The sequence below is a fragment of the Rhinichthys klamathensis genome, unplaced genomic scaffold (genome assembly GCF_029890125.1).
Source record: "Rhinichthys klamathensis goyatoka isolate OS25496 unplaced genomic scaffold, OSU_Roscu_1.1 h1tg000601l_1, whole genome shotgun sequence".
NCBI classification, from domain to species: Eukaryota; Metazoa; Chordata; class Actinopteri; order Cypriniformes; family Leuciscidae; genus Rhinichthys; species Rhinichthys klamathensis.
The window spans coordinates 66,242-80,036 of record NW_026607056.1 but is presented as its reverse complement, the minus strand read 5'-3'; the positions used below and the strand labels follow the sequence as shown (position 1 = coordinate 80,036).

Genomic DNA, 13,795 nt, shown 5'->3' with positions numbered 1-13,795 from the left:
GTACATGACAACCTTTTCACCTCACTAAGCCTCCTTCATGAAATGACAAAACGAGGTTATGGATGTCTTGGAATGTGTTGTGTAAATAGGTCTAATTGAAGTTGTATGAATTCTGACAACTGTTTTGTTGTAACAAATTTATAAATTTTATAAATGTATAAATAATATAAACAACTGTGTTTCTTTGTTGTAAATGAATTCAACCCAAGTGCTCTTTGGTGACGTGGATGATTACATTACGGTTGATCATCTGTCCATCATCGTATAAAGCCCACCCTGACAATTTGATTGGTCCGAACAGCTTTGGTTCGGGCATACTTCACAATGGATCAAGTCCAGACCGAACTTCCCGACCTCAAATGTTGTGGGCGGGGCTAAGTTTGGCTGGCTTCCAGGCTATTGCACTAGATGATTTGCACCCCAATTTGTTGTTATATTTTGTCCTATTTGTTTGTGTCTCATGTCTTGTTTAAAAATCATGTGGTTCTTTGTCAATGTGAAATTTTGTCTCTTTATTTGCTATTTTTTTATATTCTGTGATCAACATTAGTCATCTGTATTTCGATCTAGTCATCGAATTTTGATTATCCTCATTGGATTTACAATTATTAAAATATATCACTTGGATTCTACATTATGTCTTTAGTATTCATCTCTAGTCCCTTGTGTTCACCTTAGCATTAAAATAGCTCAGGGGTTACCATATCATGTGCATGTAAATATCTCATCGCATGACAATGGAATTCCCTTGTTGGTTTTGAAAGTAATAATGAATTTATAATTTCTTTATCTGTGAGTCCAGAATGTCAACATTTCTGATTTGAGGTTCCCTTGTTGTTCAACTTGGGGATCATGAAATAAAATTGAATGAACGCCCAAATTCAGAGTCTGTTTACAGGAATACATGAGAGTCTACTGAAAGACCATGGATTAGCATTTGTTATGATGAACTTGTTTGAAAGGTCACACATCATGTAGGATTTAGTGTGCAAACCCATTGCCAGACATAATACTGTATTCTATTGGCTACTTTATTTTTTACACTTATTGTCATTTTGGCCATATCTAGGCATGTCAGAGAGTTGATGTTTTCCTGTATATTTCCCAGTAAATTACAGTCTAACCCAGGCATCTGTCAGGGTGCTCTTGTTAAATGTGTTTTGTACACTGAGCAGTAGATTTGTGTTATTTGGTCTACAAGAGGTGGTGTGACAGATGTTGGTCAGATTTGTGGGGATATTAGAGTGGGTGGGGGAGACGCTTATCTGTAAAACTCCTGCTGTCCCTTTAATCCTCAGAGCAACACAAGCGTCTTGTCTGTCTGCCTCCCTCTCAGACACACGTATTTAATGTCACTTTGTCACTTTTTATCCTTCATTAAGCTGTTTATGTATGTCAGTTCATTACTAAAAGTATTATAAACCGTTTGGAAGTCCTACCACTGCTCGTTCTTCTCACGTTCCTTCCTGTACACCAGAGCGTTCGTTCAGGTGTCCGTCACGATCTTTCACAAACACCTGACATTCGAAAGAGTGAGTTTGACAAGTCCCGTCAAACGCTTCCTTGCGTCTTCTCATTGGTAGCTCCGGATGGATCGACAGCAGCTCTCGGCCAATGAGCGCACAGGAGGGCGGGGACGTCAGACTGTTCTGGGAGGCTCGAGGATGTGGACTGGAGCTCGTGCCGCTGCGCTGAGCTTAGCTAGGTGAAAATACGTTAAACCCGTCGTTAGCTTTAAGCTACGCGAGCTTTATCAAGTCATATGCGACAGAATATAGATTTAAACGCTTATCGAGAGCGCCCAGATTTTATTAACTCGAGTGTGTAAAAAAAAAGGCAAAAGATTCATAGTTTGGACGCAGGCTAACTGGCTAAGTGAGCCGTCGGCAGCAAGACCCCACCACCCAAAGATTGAAACGGAGATTAAAGCCATCATCTAATCTATTAAAGAGGATAACCAATGTCACACACACCAAGCCTCTAAAGCAGCGACGCCAATGAACTGACAGGTAGGTCGCCAGTGGTGTTACATTATTTCAACGTAAACACTGTTTTGAAAAAGAGGCTATATAATGCTAGCTGTCATGCTAATATAGTCCTGCCCAGCTGTGCTATAACTAGTTAGGATAATATGTCATTTCTAACGCTTCCATGTTAACAATTAATTGATTTCCTTAAACACGAGTGATTTATTCTGTGCATGTATTTGCTGTCATTCCTCGTGTAGCAGAATAAGTCGTGTTTTCAAGGGTGTGACTACATACTGACTTTACATTGACATGTACTCGCTGCAGTGTTAAGGTTAAAGCCTGGAATGTGTGTATTAAATGGCATTTTCGATTCGGTTTTACTGAGGTAATCGATCGAGGCCCCGTTGTGCTTCGCGCGACGCCAAAGCCTTCACCGCGCGCTCGGTATCGGCGTCGCGCGGATTCATGTCAGGGCCTAAACAGTGCAGCTGCAGCGAAACACACCCAAAAAGATACACTCACCGCCTCAAAGTATGTAAGACAACGCCGCACTGCTTTTTGATTCCTTTTAGCTATTTAATCGTGCCACCTTAGCATAATGAGATCATGTTTATCAGTTCTGCACGTTTTGTATTTTAGTCACACGGGAGTCATTATTTTTCATCAGATCACCGATTGTAAGACCGTGCACAAACCAGGTTACATACAATCAGTGACTCATGTTTGAATGAAAACGTGTGGAATTTGAGCTGTGCACGTGAAAATCAAATGTTTTCTGACATAGTCCAGTGTGTTTTTCTAGTATTACGCATAACTAGGTGTACCAGCTTAGGTCTGGTGTTTATCTTTATTTCCATTTGAAGTGCAGAGGGGTGTGTCAGGGAAGACTGGAAAATAAAAAAGTTCAAAAGGGTGACAGATGTCTCTCTCTCTCTCTCTCTCTCTCTCTCTCTCTCTCTCTCTCTCTCTCTCTCTCTCTCTCTCTCTCTCTCTCTCTCTCTCTCTCTCTCTCCTTATTGAATCAAAGAGAGGCTTTGCTTCACTCTCACCATGTGAAATTGGCAGGCATTTATTGGACTGTAAGAAATGCAGGTTGCCTCAGTTGGCAGGGAGTGTAATGCCACATGGCTTTAGGTTTCAGTCATTCTGTTGTGTTAGTGGACAGTGAGGAGGAGTAGAGAGGGAATTCACATAAAAAGGGATTAATAAAGTGGAGGAATACGTACACTGTGTGTGTGACATAGACCTGAAACATACTCTATACATACATAATTGCACATTCCCGTCCCTATGCAAGCATGATTTTGTGCTGTTGCATTTCGAAATGTGTCAGACCGCAATGCCTTATTTAACCTAATTCTTAGGTTTTGTAAAATCCAAAAGTGTCAGGAGAGTCACTGACATTGGGATGTTCTAATCCTTCAGAAAACTATTATCTATTTGGAGCAAATCTAAATAAATTCTCATTCATAAACATGTTTACAAAAAAATTTTTTATACATATTTGTATGTAAAGGTATAGCCTAGTGAAAGACTTGTTTGACTGTTATAAAATGTCAAATTGTCACTGAGCTGTCATCAATAATTTTATAAGTTTAAAGGGGTGTAATGGTTCAAATTACTCACGGTTTGGTTTGTGTCACGGTTTTAGGTTCACTGTTTCGGTATGGTTCAGTATGTGCTGTGTTCAGGAAAAAAAAAGGACTTCTGTCAAATAATCACACTATAACAATAGCACAAATAAATACAATAGAGAAAGGATGCCAATAAAATAAATGGTGCTTTTCAGGTTTAAGGCCTTTATGTGACTTAGGTTAAACATAATGTAAGTTTGTGGACGTCAGTTCACTCAGTGGTAATGATTTATATAATTTAAACATGCTAAATAGACGTTGACTGATAATGGATTTTACTGATAACAATAACTAGGTTGGAACACACTGGCCGATAATCGATTATCAACCGATAGTTTTTAAAATGGATAGGCCTACTGATTTAAAACAAACATAACATAATATAGTGCTGAACAAAAATTGTAACCATGAAAATGTACTGTACTTTTTAAATATAAAATGTATATTAATTATACCTTGATCATTATTTATGTTAGTGCATTAACAATTGTTAAGAGATGCAACTTTAAAATGTAAAAATCTATTAGTAAATTTTGATATGAACAATACTTTTATTAACCTTAGTTAATGTTACAAGTGGAAACGTATTGTAAAGTGTTACAATTTCATATAAATCCATTCAGTCTTGCTCACAGATGGCCATCTTTAAACATAAACCTAAAGGCCAAAGCATTGAAATTTGGCACATACACTCACCTAAAGGATTATTAGGAACACCATACTAATACTGTGTTTGACCCACTTTCGCCTTCAGAACTGCCTTAATTCTACATGGCATTGATTCAACAAGGTGCTGAAAGCATTCTTTAGAAATGTTGGCCCATATTGATAGGATAGCATCTTGCAGTTGATGGAGATTTGTGGGATGCACATCCAGGGCATGAAGCTCCCGTTCCACCACATCCCAAAGATGCTCTATTGGGTTGAGATTTGGTGACTGTGGGGGCCATTTTAGTACAGTGAACTCATTGTCATGTTCAAGAAACCAATTTGAAATGATTCGAGCTTTGTGACATGGTGCATTATCCTGCTGGAAGTAGCCATCAGAGGATGGGTACATGGTGGCCATAAAGGGATGGACATGGTCAGAAACAATGCTCAGGTAGGCCGTGACATTTAAACGATGCCCAATTGGCACTAAGGGGCCTAAAGTGTGCCAAGAAAACATCCCCCACACCATTACACCACCACCACCAGCCTGCACAGTGGTAACAAGGCATGATGGATCCATGTTCTCATTCTGTTTACGCCAAATTCTGACTCTACCATCTGAATGTTTCAACAGAAATCGAGACAACATTTTTCCAGTCTTCAACTGTCCAATTTTGGTGAGCTCTTGCAAATTGTAGGCTCTTTTTCCTATTTGCAGTGGAGATGAGTGGTACCCGGTGGGGTCTTCTGCTGTTGTAGCCCATCCGCCTCAAGGTTGTGCGTGTTGTGGCTTCACAAATGCTTTGCTGCATACCTCGGTTGTAACGAGTGGTTATTTCAGTCAAAGTTGCTCTTCTATCAGCTTGAATCAGTCGGCCCATTCTCCTCTGACCTCAAGCATCAACAAGGCATTTTCGCCCACAGGACTGTCGCATACTGGATGTTTTTCCCTTTTCACACCATTCTTTGTAAATCCTAGAAATGGTTGTGCGTGAAAATCCCAGTAACTGAGCAGATTGTGAAATACTCAGACCGGCCCGTCTGGCACCAACAACCATGCCATGCTCAAAATTGCTTAAATCACCTTTCTTTCCCATTCTGACATTCAGTTTGGAGTTCAGGAGATTGTCTTGACCAGGACCACACCCCTTAATGCATTGAAGCAACTGCCATGTGATTGGTTGATTAGATAATTGCATTAATGAGAAATTGAACAGGTGTTCCTAATAATCCTTTAGGTGAGTGTATGTATTAGGCTTGCTGCGATAGATGTTATGGGTGTTCAGCCGCAACTCCGGTTACATCACTTGCCTACTGCGCCATTTCAATTTTTTAATAGTAATAAAATTAATTTTGTTCAGTTAGAGCAGTGTTTCCCAATCCTGCTCCTGAAGGACCCCCAACCCTGAACGTTTTCTTTGTCTCCCTAATCAAACACACCTGATTCAACTCATCAGCTCATTATCACATGGGGATATATGCGATAATGAGCTGATGAGTTGAATACGGTGTGTTTGATTACGGAGACAAAGAAAACGTTCAGGGTTGGGGGTCCTTCAGGAGCAGGATTGGGAAACACTGAGTTAGAGAATAGACACTACAATTAAAAACTGAATGTGTCTGCTCAATGCTGTGTGAGCCGAATGAGAGTCGCATCACAGACCAGTACAAAAGCGAGGAGCTGACTGACAAGATGATGGTTTCAAAGTGAAATGTAAAAGTGCCTATTTCTCAACTTCCATAGGAATTAATTGAAAACTCTCACTCTCCTCCTTGCCATTACGAATGGCGGGGCAGCCGTGCGCATTTTACTTTCGAATTAGCAATATATATATATTATTTTTTTAAATATATTTTATAATTTTCTTATTTCCAAATAGACTAGTATAGGCAATATGGCTGTGAAAATGTTTCCCTGTTCATTAATGGGTGCACTGCATTTTATAAGTCACATCAATATGACAGTGACAATAACGAAAGTAAAACCAATAGACTGGTTAATGAATAATCTATGGTGTTCTGGTCTTGTGGATTCCTTGTTTTTCTTCTTTCTCTTAACATACACACTGAGTCCATATACCAAGCCTTTCCTAAATACTGGTCAAAATATCAGCCAAGGATTTCCGTTGTCCGGTAATTACCGGACATTGGCCGGGAAAAAAATGAAATGTCCGACAAAATTAAATCTCTCCGGTCAAATTGTCCGATTAAAATTGCGTAATAATCCCGCCCCCCTAACACAATATGAATTTATTTGAGAATAAGCCTAAAATGTATAAAGCAAAAATACACCGACTTTTGGCTATGTTATAAAGGAACAGCCTCTACCGTTTGAAAGTTATTAAACAACATCGCATGCTGCATTTCAAATAAAGCGCACGCCTAAAACGGCTGTAATATAGACCTAAACAACGAACGATTGAGTGAGATGTTTCAGATATGGCCAGGCCCAGGCAGGCTAGCCTTAAAGGAACGGTCCACCGTTTTTAAAAAAATTGGGGTTATTCACGGTCTCCCCTACATTTAGATAGGTGGGCAAATGCATTTTTGGAAGCACAGGCGAAGCACTGATACTTGGGCGCAGAGATATCACAAGCAACACCTGAAATAAAGCTTGACACACAAAACCGGCAAAAGTAATGATTAGGCCTATGCATGAAACATTTGAATTATTGATAAATTGATAAAGTTGACGATGCAGACTCGCCATCTTCGCAGCAGTGAACGCGCCTATAGAGAGAAGTGTGCACGCGCCGGCGACTCCGTCCTGATTATATTGTCCACTATATTTGCTTCTTATTTATTAATCCAGGCAAATTTGTTGATGAAACATTGATTAAAATGAAGATACAATTTATACAAAACGAAATTTTCAAGCAAAAATAATATTCAAAGATCGCTGGGTTGATTATTATTCGAAAATCGCACCCCTCCACCACATGCACGCACACATGCATTAGGCTACACACCAGAGCATATGAGCAAAGTGGAGCGGTGTGACGCTTATTATAAGTTAAAAAACTTAAACATACGTTTCATATTTATAAATAATATAATGTTATTTTTTATTTCATCTATGTTGATTAGCCTATATGAAAAGAGAACCACATGAGATGAGTAAGATAGGATCATAAGATGACCGGAATATATCGGAAAACATTTGGAATGGGTCAGATTTTGACCACTTATTAAGTTTTGTAAAGCCTTTCTTTAAAGTTTATTTCGTCTTGTATAAATTGTATGTGCTGCTCTATTCGCCTGTCCGCAACGGCGATAGATTGAAACGCGCGTCCGAGTGAAGATTGCGCAATTCGCGCAGCGCGTCGTCCTTGCAAATAGCAGCGGACACGAGCGCTCAGCTTGATTTCAAAAACAACTGATTTTAGCGCTAGATCTCTTATTTAATAGCGAACTAAATGAATGATCTGCTAGTTAACTGGAGATGTTTTATTGATTTGTATTAGGTACATCCGTGCCTCAATGTTTCAAAAAGTGAATGTGTGTGAAATAGTAAAAAAACAATTGGTGTTGATTGACGCCAATCGGACTTTCATGTTTTTTTTTCCGTCTTTTTGAAAGTTGAGCTAATAATAACATGTTGCATTCTATACGGCCTGATTATGTCATTTTTTAAGTTACATAGCCTGCCTCCAGTTTTCCTCAACTTGACTAATTAAGAGGCGATATTTGACCGGCATATCATCAAAATGTCCGTTAAACGAAACCTCTGCCGGTCACTTTGACCGGCACCATTTTTTTCTAGCGGAAACTCTGAGCCAGACTATTTCCCGTCTGTTGCTGACTCAACTACCTGATCCAGCAGTTCATACAGGCTCTCACCTCTCACAAAGGTACTTGCTGTAAGATGTAGGCTACTGCTTCATTGAATGCCGATGTAGGATCAGACTTCCCCAAGTGTCTTTTTTCTCAGTGTCTACAAACCAAAGCTGTTCAGATATGCAGCTTGGGGTTGGGGGGAAATTCGATTCTTAGATGCATCGCGATTCAGACGTGGACGACTCTGAATCGATTCACAAATGTCAAAAATCGATTTTCAAAAAAAAAAAAAAAATCAACGTAATATTTACGGAACGCATCAGGCGTAACTGTCAATATTCAATATCCCGGCCAGTCTGTGCCGTGCGCATAACAGAGACGCATGATGGCTGAGCGCGAAATCCGAACGGCACCCTCTTCGTTAAAAGCTAACATATGGAAAATTTGCATAATTTCATTGTGGTCTTTTTTCTATTTTTGTATGAGAGCTGCTTTCTGTTTTGTTTTCACATCAATATTCTGTAAACAGATCTGTTATACGCATGTTATACGTAGGTTTACTGTGCTGCCCTCCACAGTCACAGTGTGTATCAGTGCAATGCCAGTCACAAAAAGTTACATTTTGACTTTGCTCTCTGCAGATGTTCATTTACTTTTTTTGTAAGCTGTTTTTGATTGTGGTATACACAGCAACAATTTCAAGTCATACGTCTTAGACTCTTTATTATTTATTTGTGTGTAAGAGCAGCTTTGTATGTTACTAATTATTCAGAATATAAATAAATAAGTCCACAAGCATTATTTTTGTATGAGAGCTGATTGTGATTCAACAAAATGTTTAGCCTATTTATTTTTTGTATGAAGGATTATATTGCTCATTGCACATAACAGGAGGATGTTGATTAGAAGTCTATTATTTTATGTTAGAGATTCAGAATATGCTGAAGTTTTATTAATTTACTGCAAGTATGCTGCTAGTACAGGGACACGTTCCTTTTCCTGTTGGTTCTTTGCAATTTTGGGACATATGCTGGCAAATGTAACCTTACAATTGACTTGCCAAATCACTTCCATTTGTTTTATTAATAAAAGATATTGGAAGTAAATTCTTAATGGGTCATTATAAATACTTTGCTTTAAAAGTACCAAGTAGTCACACACACAAAAAAAGATGCATCGATAATCGTTTTAGCATCGCATCGCAGCCCTCTGAATCGTAATTGAATCAAATCGTGAGGTGCCTAGAGATTCCCACTATCCACACTGACATACTTTGGAGTGTTGTCCCTTGGACCTTATGCAGGGTTACACAGCTATGGCAATTTTAGACCAAACCCCGGGTCAGGTTACCAAATGTCAGGCATAGCTAAACTGATAACAAGGCTGTCTGAAATTGGTCTGAACTACTTGGCTGAGCAGGTTTACTTCTGCAGATCTTAAAGAAAAGGTGTCCCAAAACTGCCGCTCTAGACTTGTGCAGTTGTAAAAAAAAAAAAAAAGAATTTGCATAATTTGCATAATGCCAGCCTATGTATGCAGGGCTCCAGACTAACTTTTCCGCTGGTTGCACTGGTGCTACCAACTTTCTCAGTTGGTCGCACCCGCATATGATTTGGTCGCACCTTTTTTTTTTTTACTACATGCCATGGGATTAATCAATGCATGCTGATGAATAGTGGTCTTAATCTGCATACCATAGTTTTGCACTGATGTAAAAAGACTGACAGTAGGCGCGTTTCCATTACAGATTTGCGCAAAACGTTTGCGCTTTTTTCTAAATGTCGATAAAAAACTATTGCGAAATGACGGCGTTTCCATTAACTGATGTTATGCGACTAAAACGGCATTTTTTCCTCTCGCGATAAGTCATTCCAAAAATCATGGCAACGGACATTGGTAGGTTTATATATATCCCAGCCACCCACCGCACTAGACGTTATTATTATTAATGAAAGGAGAGAGGTGTGTTATCCAAGCATTAATGGCAGGGAAAGACCCGCATACTGCGAACGGCACATAGCCTAAGAAGTTTCTGGGTGTTTCTCCCTCATTTCTGCTCCGAGGTCTTGATTGTGGCATTTCTTTGAGGTTTAGAATCCAGTAGCCTATTCCTGTAATTGTTGTTTCTTTTTTATGAATTTAATAAAGAACTATGTCTCGTATTCTGTCCAAACGGTCAGTGTACTTTTGTGTCCATTCGTTTTTCCTTTTTTAACCCGTAATTTTGCAAACCGAAAAATGAAGGATTGTTGTATTTTTAAAACGCAAAGTTGAACACCAAAATTTTAATTTGAACTGTACACACCAAATGCTGCAATACAAAAAAATAAGTATTGACAGATTTTCAGATTTTTGTTTTCTTTATTAAACATTTAAAAAATTCACAAATTAATATGAAAAAAATGTAGATTTTACTGGTTTTCTAAGGCCAAATTAGAACCTGGAATTGGAAATGATATTTTTCCCGCAGTGCTGAATGAGAAGAGCCATAGGCCTATGTCTCTGGAACCACAGCCTACAGGAAGGTGATTTATAGGCGAGTTATAGGCTAATGATAATAAATGTGTCTGAAAAAATAACGATGCATTTTAATTGTTTATTAATAAACTATTGTTTTCTAAATCAGTGTCGGCTAAAACATATCTCCATCTCCGCTGTAAGGCGGATCCACCTTTAGAGAAATGCACCTTTCATACGGATTAGCCTACATAATCAGAAGGTAGGCTATTAGCTTTCGATTCGAATTTGTTCGTTTTAAAGTGGACATTTCAAGCTTTATCCTACATAGGCTATATTTTGTTTCAGTTCTCGCGCTCCAGTTTACGGAGACCATGAAACCGTGGCTGATTATTTTATTTTACAAAAGCACAACGTTTTCTTGTTATTTTGAGTTAACGCAAATAAAAGTAGTTGCGAATAATGCATTATTATTTTCTGTATGGCCAGAAATGATTGCCAGAAAAATAATAAATGTATTATTATTGTCTAACCTGTATTATGAATGACATTTGACGATTTGCTTTCTAAATAGGCTATGTAGCCTAATAAATGTTATAATAATGTAATGATAATTATTATTATTATTATTATTTGCGTAGGCTACACGGACCCCAAACACACCACATCTTCTAAGTCAGGTGACTGTAAATGCGCAAAAACTGTTTCCATTGCAGTTTTGCGAAATATTCCTTTTTCGAATTGCCTGAAAAACCTCTTCATGTGAGTGTAAAAACTTGTTTGCAATAAATGGGAGTGTTTGCGAAATTGACATGTTTCCATTGTGAGTATTTTCAATTCGCAATTTCAATTTGCGCAATTTGAAGGGTAATGGAAACGCGGCTAGAGACACAAGACCTCATGTTAGCAAAATAATCTTTTAACTATCAAATCAAAATATTCTCAAAAAAACTATAAAAAAGTAAAAAGATGACTGTGAAAAATAGTAGTATTTAATTAAATGCATTTATGGTGAGATTACTACATTTTATTTAATTAAATGCATTTATGATGAAATTCATTGTCATGTCAATTTGTGCTCATTTTGACCATGAACTATGCGCTGTCACTTTAATTCGGCGCGTGCAGCACAGCAAAAATAGACTCGGTGTGTAAACGATCTCAGATCATTGTCAGACGGACTAAGTTCAGTTTTATGGATAATCAAGACCCCATGACATCAAAGGTTTTACTTGACATTACAATCTGTACAGGTGCACACAGTTCAGTTATGATAGTGAACACAGAGAACACAGAGAAAACCTTGAGGCTTTCTGTCTCTGTCTTTTTGAGGCAGACATCACCTTTGTTAACATAACATTTGTTAGTGAAATGTGATGTCATCTCTACACAACAAATTTCTGTTTGGTTAACAAACAGAAACTGGTTGAGGATTACCCTACAGATCAGGGGCTTTTCTTCCGAGGAGTTAAATTGGATGAGAAAATAATCCATACAACAAAAATAAAACAACGCAAATATTACAAAATGTGACATTAAAAAGTGTATTAATGAATTTACGTTATATATATATATATATATATATATATATAAACAAACCGTGTGATCATTGTGTGTGTGTGTATATATATATATCACATGGTTTGTTTATTTTTGCGTGCAGCCCACGAGGACAACTTAAATGTAATTATTTATAATTGATGTTAATTATTTAAACTTTTCTGCTTTCTGTAAGTCTTATTTAATTTCCACTTTATATTTGTGACCTTTACATTAACCAAACCTTTTTCATGTAGGCTACTTTTCACACACAACTTATAGAATAAATTATATAAACTGAAATGTTCTCATTGTTTAAATAAATCTTAGGCACATTATTTACCAAATTTGTTGTTCATGTCAACCCTATTTAAAATTTGCTGCTCAAGTCTTTTTTGGGTCAGAAATTAAAAAAAATCCTCTTGTTCTTTTCAGGTGGAGTTTATTTCCATTCTCCAGCACACCCTCTGGAAGCCCATCATTTAATGAGTGCGTGCTAACTCTGTTTGTGAGTTTGCATATGGTCCGCTGAAAGAGGAGATAACTCCACAGAGTCAGAAAAGGAAGTGTCGACATGGCTCAAGGCACTCCCTTGAGGCCGCGCCCCCCTGAGATTCTTGTGTAATGCCTCCTCATCTGCTAATAGACATCAGCTGGGCCTGATACACACAAAAACACGCTTAAGGAAGTCCCTGAACTGCCCCAAGAGAGAAGTTGAACTCTTGTCCTTTGTTTTCTCTTTGAACCCCTCCTCCCACAATCCCCACATAAGCACCTGTACATCCTGGGATTCCTCCGCGCTCCAACGTTTTCATTTCAGAATTGCTCTACTGACCTGGATCAATTCCCCGGAGATTTGTGGTGTGCGAGCAAAGTGCTGCTCTTCTCACCTGTTTTTGTCTCTGTGCAAGCTCCATCAAGAAAGGTGTTTTTGCCGGACCATTCTTCAAAGAGTGAGAATTTGATCTAATCAGCCATGCAGGTGTGAGCCTGTTTACTTGGGAAGATACTGGCCTGTTCTTTATAACTACCCTGTGGATCAGCAATGCTTCGACTCAGGAGAGACACACACGAGGCTCCATTTCATAAGGTGCAGTGTAGCACACGTTGGTTGAAATGAAGGAGAGACATTTTTATATTTTCTGAAAGTGTGGACGGTGGGGGACAACTGTTAAAGGTTGTGACAGCCGTCTGATTCCTTCATTGTCGTTGCTCCCTTCAAAACTGAACTACTCTAAAACTAAGACAAATCCTCCTGTACCTTTCTTTGTCTCTCGCCTTTTCATTTTTTTATGTATATTTTGGTGATCTATTCAACTCACATTCACAGCAGAAGAAAACAATTTGCCAACTTTTGAAATCCTTAAACTGACTACAGGGCTGCTTATCAAAACATCAAACTCAATAATATATATTTAAAATATTTGTTAGCATCACAAAAAGAAAAGTTCATAAACATTACTCTCCTCTACCTCTTATTTCATACAGTACCACCAAATCTTTCTCATATTTTGGTTACATTAAGCATCACTGAAGATTTAAACTATCGAAGTGGTTAGACATTTGAGGATAAAAAAAAGCAATTCCCATATTCCAGTCATTTTTCTTGCCATTTTGTAGATTTTTTCCTAAGCCTTTTAAGTTTGCTTTTTCAATAATTATTTTACACGACCAAAATAGTAATATTTAGACTTGACAAAATATAGAAGTTTTGAGCAAATTTTGTTCAGTAATTGGCTTTATACATTTAATCATTTATAAGCGTCC

General features: G+C 38.1%; 1 long non-coding RNA gene across 1 annotated transcript; it reads left to right on the top strand.

Moving 5' to 3' along the window:
* The first annotated feature begins 1,585 nt into the window (after window positions 1-1,585).
* Window positions 1,586-13,029, top strand: LOC130075727 (uncharacterized). Its single transcript, XR_008805570.1, has 2 exons — window positions 1,586-2,009; window positions 12,464-13,029. It is a non-coding gene; the product is annotated as an uncharacterized LOC130075727 (long non-coding RNA).
* The last annotated feature ends 766 nt before the right edge of the window (window positions 13,030-13,795 follow it).